This window comes from Arachis stenosperma, chromosome 9 (assembly GCF_014773155.1).
Source record: "Arachis stenosperma cultivar V10309 chromosome 9, arast.V10309.gnm1.PFL2, whole genome shotgun sequence".
Lineage (NCBI taxonomy): Eukaryota > Viridiplantae > Streptophyta > Magnoliopsida > Fabales > Fabaceae > Arachis > Arachis stenosperma.
The window spans coordinates 151695387-151704929 of NC_080385.1; positions in this window are offsets into that span (position 1 = coordinate 151695387).

Sequence of the window (9543 nt, forward strand, 5' to 3'; positions counted from 1 at the left end):
TACAGAACTCCAATTGGCGCGCTCTCAACGGCGTTGGAAATTAGACATCCAGAGCATTCCAGCAATATATAATAGTCCATACTTTATTCAGAAATTGACGATGTAATTTGGCGTTGAACGCCAAGTACATGCTGCTGTCTGGAGTTAAACGCCAGAAAAACGTCATGATCCGGAGTTGAACGCCCAAAACACGTCATAACTCGGAGTTCAACTCCAAGAGAAGCCTCAGCTCGTGGATTGATCAAGTTCAGCCCAAGCATACACCAAGTGGGCTCCGGAAGTGGATTTATGCATCAATTACTTACTCATGTAAACCCTAGGAGCTAGTTTATTATAAATAGAACATTTAACTATTGTATTAGACATCTTTTGACAGTTTAATCTCTTGACTGTTTAGCCTTTAATTATTCGGTCTTTTGATCACTCAGGGGGCTGGCCATTCGGCCATGCCTGAACCTTTCACTTATGTATTTTCAACGGTGGAGTTTCTGCACACCATAGATTAAGGGTGTGGAGCTCTGCTGTACCTCAAGTTTCAATACAATTACTATTACTTTTTATTCAATTCTATCTTATTCTTATTTCAAGATATTCATTCGCACCCAAGAACATGATGAATGTGATGATTATGTGACGCTCATCATCATTCTCACCTATGAACGCGCGTGATTGACAACCACTTCCGTTCTACATGCAACCGAGCTTGAATGTGTATCTCTTAGATTCCCCAACAGAATCTTCGTGGTATAAGCTAGATAGATGGCGGCATTCATGAGGATCCGGAAAGTCTCACCTTGTCTGTGGTATTCCGAGTAGGATCCTGGGAATCCGGAAAGTCTAACCTTGTCTGTGGTATTCCGAGTAGGATTCCGGTAATGAATGACTGTGACGTGCTTCAGACTCGCAAGTGCTGGGCGTTAGTGACAGACGCAAAAGAATCAAGGGATTCTATTCCAGCAGGAGCGGGAACCAACCAGTGATTAGCCGTGCTGTGACAGAGCGCGTGAGCGTAGTTTTCACTGCGAGGATGGGATGTAGCCTTCGGCCAGTGTGATGCCTCCAGACGATTAGCCATGCGAGTGACAGCGCAGAGGACCATTTTCCAGAGAGGATACAAAGTAGCCATCGTCGAACGGTGAACCCCTATACACAGCTTGCCATGGAAATAAGTAAGAAGAATTGAGTTGAAGCAATAGGAAAGTAGGCGTTCTTGAGCCATACAGTATCTCCATTCGCTTATCTGAAATTCCCACCAATGAATCTGCATAAGTATTCTATCCCTTTTATTATTTCTATTTTATTATTAATTTTCGAAACCATAAACCAATTTAATTTGCCTAACTGAGATTTACAAGGTGACCATAGCTTACTTCATGCCAACAATCTCTATGGGATCGACCCTTACTCACGTAAGGTTTATTACTTGGACGACCCAGTATACTTGCTGGTTAGTTGAACGGAGTTGTGAATTCAACCGGTGCCATAATAATGATTTCATACAAGTACAAAAGAATATGGATCACAATTTCGTCCACCAAACTACCATCTCCATATTCGCACCAAGAACCACCACCTTTCTATCCATATCAAGAACCATCATCCTTCTACCCATATCAAGAGCCACCATCTTCCTATTCATCTCAAATACCATCAGATCTTGAGCTCCTCATGAAAGAATGCCTACATGATATAAAGACAAGTGTCAAAAATATAGAGAAACATGTGCAGTCAATTATCAAGTCACAGGAAGAGGAGCAAGCAAACTCCTTCTCAAGAGATATAATGCAAGATCTTATGGAAGAAAGTGAGGAAATTAATCAAAGGAGTTTATACTCCAGTGAACTAGAGAACTTTCCATCCTCACACATAGAAGAAAAGGAAGATGCAAAAGCAAAAGAGGAAGATGCACCCACAAAGGAGGAAGATGCACAACCTCCCATGCCCTTGGTAAGCAATGAAGAAGAGATTGAATTAGAAGAAAACTACCAAGAGGAAGAGGTTGAAATTGAAGAATCTTACAAAGAAATAGAAGAATTCAAGGAAGAAGACAAGGGAGTGGAACTTGCAAGACCTCTCCCAAAGCCATCACCATCCAATACAATATTCAAGTGGATAAAATTCCTACCCTTAATCCTTACTTTCCCACTTGAATATGGGCTACTAGAGACGGATGGTCAACTTAGAGCTCTTTGTGGCATTAAGCGTAAGAGGAAGATGGTTAGTGGCAAAAGATGTCAAGCAAGGTTCAATATGGTTGCATGCTCCAAATTGAAGTGCAAGAATTGGTGTAGAGCTCACTTGAACGGGTCTAGAAGGTTGCTTGGATGTCTCTGTGAGAATTCAGATTGCTTGCCACCCGGTGAGAACAATGGTGATACACAAGAAGACGTGTGTAAAAGCAAGGTCTAGGACCCTGGAATTCATTCCCATAATCAACACTCTTGGGACTTTGTCACTTGCTTCAGCTTGTTCAAAGGCGTTATACGCCTGGCTTGGGATCCCGGTAGCCATTGGAATTACAAACATTGGTGAAGATTCCTGGATCAGTACAAGCATAAGCCACCATGACAAGGAGCTCACCACATGTCCAACTTAAGGACTTTAACTAAAAGTGATTGGTGGGAGACAACCCACCGTGGTATGATCGTTTCTTTTCAGTCTTAGTTGTTTTTCGTAGTAGTAGTTTTCTTATTTGATTTTTATTAAGTTCTTACTAATTTTCTGATCATGCAGCTATTTTAGAACAGGAACCGGATAATTAAGAAAAAAAAAACGTGCATACAACGCGCAAGCGTCATTGACGCGAACGCGTGACCTGCAAAATCGACATAAAGGAATGTTTGGGCAGAGAGTTATGCTGGCTTGGGGCAGGAAGTGTGCTAAAAGCACAAGTTAGAGCACGCGAACGCGTCACATATGACCATCCACGCGAGTGCGTGCATGACGCGAACGCATCGTATGAATAATTGGCTCCCAAGCCATTTGAACAGAGAGTCGCGCGGGCACGTGGCTGACTTCGCGCGAATCGCACAAAACCCAGAGCACGCGGACGCGTGCTTGACGCTTACGCGTCATTATGGAAATTTTGAGACCCACGTGAACGCGTGCTGCACGCGTTCACGTCGCTTGCGCCACACTAGTTCGTCGCCCAGTTTTCTTTCTCTCTCTCTCCCAATCCTAATTCTCTCTTATTCTTTTATCCTTTTATTTTTCTCTCCTCGTAATATTTGTCTCTTCTATTTTCAGTTCTTCTTTGCTTGAGGACAAGCAAACCTTTAAGTTTGGTGTTGACGCTGCGCTTATTGGTTTTTGGGCACAAAAGGGAGGCGAATCATCTTCATTGAGGAGCACAACCTGAAGAATAAAGTGACAGCTAGGATAACTAAGGTGGTTGAGTTCCTTTCATTTTTATTCCTCCTTTCTTTTTCTATGTTATGTTCTGGTTTTCTGCTATTTTACTTTGTCTGTTGCATGATCTTTTATTAGTTAGAATCTTAGGATTAGTTTTCTTTTAATTGCTTTAATGCTGAAAAGATGTTTCATGTACCACTCACTGAACTTGAATCCAAAAAGAAAAGAAAAAGAAGTGATGTATTGCATGAGAAATTGAGTTTAACTCTAAGAATAGTCTTATTTACTTAAATGTGGTGGTATTTTCTGTGATTTTTAAATGCATGATATGAACAGTGTATATTTGAATTTGAATCAAGGGATGTTGATGTATAAGGAACAGGAATTTAGAGAATTATTATGACTTCTCTGAAATAAACAAAAATTTAATCCTTGAAGTAAAAGAAACAGCAAAAGAAAAAATCATTATATAAATAAATAAATAATAATAAAAGCAAGGTCTAAGGCTATGAGCATCAATGACTAGGGAGGTCAGACATGATTAAAAGCTCAAAGAGTTGTTTCCCTAGTCATATGCTTGTGGTGTGATTGTGTCAAGTAATCCTTGAGACAGAACACTTAGAGTCGAGACCAAGTGCATTTAACAGAGTATGCCAAAGGCTTTGAGCACCACTGTCTGGGAGTAATTGAAAGAAAAATCAGAACTCAAAGAGAGTTCCCCAGTTAAGTGCTTGTGGAGTTTTGGTGTCAAGTAACTCTTGAGACAAAACATTTAAAGTCATGGCTAGGCTCAAGGTGCAAAGCACCAAAGAAAAAAAATGAATAAATAAATAAATAAATAAAAATTAAAGTAAATTTTCCTGTGTTCAAGGATTAAATTGAAATATAAAAGATCAGAGAATTCATAATATTATCCGAAATCTAAATCCGAATGACATTAACATTCTTCTGATTCAAAGGAGAGTGAGATGCCAAAACTATTACAGGATTGCAGTTGTAAACCCCACTATGAGAAGAGACATGAGCTTAATTGAACTCTCATTCTCATGCAAATTCACATCCTAAGCTTATATTAGTTTTGGTTGCTTGAGGACAAGCAACAGTTTAAATTTGGTGTTGTGATGCGTGAGCATCTTTCCTATCTTTTCCTAGTGAATTTGCATCTAAATTGTTGAGTTTAATAACGAATTAATTATCTTTTAGCCAATATGGATGCTACTTTGAGTCTTTTTCAATTTGTTTATTTTAGGTAGCATTCGACTGGATTTGATGGAGTTTCTGCAGCTCAAGAATAAAAAGAGATTTCAGCGAGTAGCGACGCGTATGCGTGACTGACGCGTACGCGTGATTTGGAGCTTTCTATGGCGACGCGTGTGCGAGACTGATGCGTACGCGTGATTTGAAGATTTGTTTAGCGACGCGAACGCATGACCGACGCATCCGCGTGACTTGTGGAAGAGACTATCGACGCGTACGCGTGACTGACGCGTACGCGTGACATACGCCACGTGTAGAAAACGTAGAAACCGCTGGGGGTGATTTCTGGGCCCCATTTTAGCACCCAAGTTAGGCACAGATCCAGTGAAGCCAAGTGGTCCCCACATTACAAGACGCGGAGTAGTTAGTTAATTCTGATTTAAATTCAAATTTGATTTTAAAATAGAAAAAGATATTATCTTAATTTAAAATATTAGATTTTAAATTAATTAGGATTAGTTATAAAAAGGGGAGACTTCTCTTCTATTAGGGACATTACATTAGAGGGATTTCATTAGGAAATTCTATACAAATTTACATTCTACATTCCATGAGCAACTAAACCTCCACTGTTAAGGTTAGGAGCTCTGTCTATTTGTATGGATTGATTTTATTACTTTTTCTATTTTAATTTATGTTTTGGATTTATATTTAAGAATTGTTTTCGTTCTTTATCTTATGAATTTGGGTGGAACGGAAGTATGACCCTCTTTCTATTTGAGTTCTTGTATAACTTGGAAAAGCTCTATACTTGAACAACAGCTTGAAAACATATTCTCCTAAATTCTAATTATCTGGATTTAACGGGATACGTGACATATAATCCTTTTATTCTTTGGGTAATTAGAGTTTTTGTGGCATGCAAACTGGAAATTGATCATGTACCCTTTAATTGGAATTAATTGACCAAAGAATTGGCAGTTAATGAATTTTAGAGGAGACTAGGAAGGTCTAAGGAATTAGGGTCTAGTCACATATAGTTTGCCATAAATTAAATCCTACAAAATTAAAATAGTTAGTAAGAAAAGTTAATCCGGAAAAATAGATAACTCTGAAGCCTTAACTGTTTTCCCATATTTTATTTTTAACTTAATTACTTGCTTTCCTGCCTTATGATATTTTCAACTTAACCTTTTAAACATCTCAATATCAAAACCAATTTCTGCTTGCCTAACTAAGCCAATCAATCAATCATTGTTGCTTGATCCATCAATCCTCGTGGGATCGACCCTTACTCACGTAAGGTATTACTTGGTATGACCCGGTGCACTTGCCGGTTAGTAGTGTGGGTTATAAAATACTGTACCAAGTTTTTGGCGCCGTTGCCGGGAATTGACTGTAATTAACAACTATTAGTTGTTTGATTGTTTAGATTAGGCGTTTTAATTTTATTTTTATTTAAAAAAAATGTTTTATTATTTTCCAAAAAAAAACAAAAAAATTAAAAATTCCCTCGTTTTTTTTGTTTTTTTGTTATTCTTTGTTGATAACCCCTTCCCCGTTTTATTTTCTTTGTTTGTTTTTGTTTTATTTTTCATTTTTTCTTTTGTTTATGTCTTTTATTTTTTTCGTTTGTTTTTGTTTTAATTGTTTACGTTTCTTTCTTTTTCGTGAGTACTCCTCTCCTGTTTCATTTTCTTTTTTTTTTTCTTTTAATATTTAGTTTTTTTTTTAAAAAATAAATAAATAATATATATATTTTAGTATTAATGTGATATGACTCACGTAAGGTATTACTTGGTACGACCCGGTGCACTTGCCAGTTAATAGTGTGGGTTGTAAAATACCGCACTACTTGGCCCAAACCATTTGCGGACTGACCCGACCCACGGATAACCCGACCCAAACGGTTGGGTATGAGCAGCTCAACCAACGACCCGGACACGCGTCCTTGACAGCTCTCTACTGCAGCTGTGTGAGGAAGTTTCGAGGAAGACGGGTCTGCCCTTGCGGGGTCCACTTCTGACACGGTATATATGGGGAGGGTCCTACCCCTCCCCCAAGGTACATCACATACCATTCTCTCACTTTTCACCTGCACACTTCACTGATTAGAGCGTCGGAGTGTCTTTGCAGGTGACACCCCCCTCTTCTCCACACGAAGAGCTCGAAACGTCGGCTACTCCACCTCCCGCCCAGTAACCCGAAACCAGGCGATACCCCATCTCATCAATCGAAGTACCCACCCGAACCGTTCGGTATCCGACCTACCGAACACTTACGGATATTCATCTTATCAAAAAGTTATTAAAAAAATAAAATATTATTATATAACTTAATAATAATTTAAAATATAATTATTTTTTATATAAAAAAACATATTAAATTATAAAAAAAACGTATTTTTGGTGTACTTTAATTATTATTTATTTGCATCATTGATTCATGTAACTGTTATCATTTATAAACTTTGAACAAAAAAATATATTACCCTTTTTAGTACAAAACTTATAGTTATTTTAGTTGTTTTTTTATAAAGTTTTCATTTTCATTAAGAATTTTACATAGACATAATTGTTTAAAATAGTCTAATTTATCCTATGTGAATTTATCACTACATGTTATTTTGTGGTTAAAATAATAAATAACACTAATATATTTTATTGAGATGAAAAAATTGCTCAATTTAACCTACTTAAATTGATAGTTTGTAATTCACTTAATAATATATATTTTTTAAAATCATAAAATTCTTACAACAAAGTAAAACATAAAAGATCTTATGTAAATAAATGTGGTATACAAATATTGAAATTAAATTTTGATTTTGATACACCATCATAATTTTATACATGCATCTAATTACGTATTACACGTAATAAAAAATAATTATTATTTTTATTGATGGTGTGAATTATCATCCAAAAAAATAGATGTGATTGCACTGTGTAAAATATTTTACATTATTCGTACATCAAAATTAAACTCTTAAAATAATTAAATAAAAGTATAGTTTTTATTAAAAAATTAATAAAAAATATATTTCAAATAATAAAAAAACAACTTGCTCTCACTGTGAATTACAAAACCAAATCAAAATTAAGTATTTTTATGCAACTCAATTTTAGTAACTAAACTCTTAATAATCCTAAAAAAATAAAATGACTTAACTCAAAAAAAAAGAAATTCGTAAAAGTAAGAACTTTGAAATCACAAATTATAAATTACTTTAATAAATTTATATATAATTTATAGTAATAATAAATAATATTTATAATTAAATTAAATTTAATCTTCTGTGCAAGAAAATCTTTTATATAATCAGATTTAAAACGGAAATTAACGATAAGATGGAGGATCTCAACAATAATAAGACAAACCCCTAAAAGTTTTTTGATGGTGTGCCGTTGTGTCTAAAGAAAGTGCAGCCTAAAAATAACACAAAAATTAGGATTTCAGTAATATACATAAATCGAAAAACATGCGAATAAGAATAAAGAAGAAAACTAAAAGATAAAAACAAATAATAGAGAGTGTGACAGAAAAGAGAACCAGGAAAGAGATAGGACACCGTATAACCTAAAAGCGGGGAGTGTGGAGAGCAAAGAGAATGGGAAGAGTGTGAAGTAGAAACAGGGGAATTGCAGTGCCGCGCGTGCTTACTCTAATTACTATCTCTCAGCCGAATCTTTTAATATCTTTTTTCCCTAGACTGGCCTATTCAATATATTTTTCGTGACTATGTGAGCCTGTTCAATATGGATGACATGCAGTCGATATGAGTTGATCGATTGGTGAGTTTACTTGTCCGCAAGTAAATGTTGGGATTTGAATCTCACTACCTTGTACATGTAGTAATTTATTGACCAGCGATAAACTTTTAAATGAAATTTAGATCTGCAACGACAAACCCTTAAATGAAACTTAAATCTGTGACGATAATTTGTCGAGTTGAAAAATACTGTAAAAAACAAAAAAAAATTATAAATGACACAGACTAAGTCCATCTAAAAAAATTAAATAATTTTTTAGAGTTTTGAAAAAGATTTAAAATTCTTTGGTTACGGTTTTGAATTAGAAGAAGGAATGTTTTTTATATTCTAGCGCGAATTGAATTGCTAACGTTTGGGGGTTTTCGACGCATGTAATAGGCGTTTTATTAATGAGAGTAAATTTTTTTAGTATTGAACCTGCTTGATTGGATTTAGATAAAAAAAAATTTGGATATGTAGCACCATAATAATTTTATTCTCCAAAAAGGTTTTCATATATACATTTGTTTATTTCTCGTTTTATTTTTTTGTGAAAAAGGGGAAAAAGGAAAGAAAGTGAATATAGAGAATATTAAAGGCTATGCTACACATCCAAGTATTTTTTCATCCAAGTTTTATCCAAGTAGGTCCAACACCAACAAAAACCACTCTCATTAAAAGAGCGTCATCACACGCGCTTTATCTTCTTCTCCTTTCCCGCGCTTCTTTTTCTTCTTCTTCTTCTCCCTTGCGCTTCTTCTTCTTCTTCTTATTTCAAATACACACATACGTCATCTTCTTCTTCGTGCACGTAGATTTTTCTTCTGCTTCTCCTCCACCTTCTTCGTGCACGTAGATTTTTCTTCTGCTTCTCCTCCTCCTCCTTCTCTTCTTCTTTTCCTCTTTTGTTATCGTCATCACCAACAACATCAACATTTTGCTAATGGATTATTTTTTCAATCGAATTGAATGGAATGCAATTGCTAAATTGAGTTGAATGGACGCAGGTGTTCTGAATCTGAATTGAATTGATAATCTCTAAATTGTAGACAAATGTGTTTCGAATTTGATTTTTTATAATGGATTATGTTTCGTTCATTCAGTGCTATACAATTATTTCACCATGAATATGTGTTCAGTTCATTTTATAGAAAGCTGTTTGAATTTGATTTTATATAATGGATTATGTTTTGTTCAGTCAGTACTATACAATTGTTTCACCATGAGTACGTGTTTCGGTTAA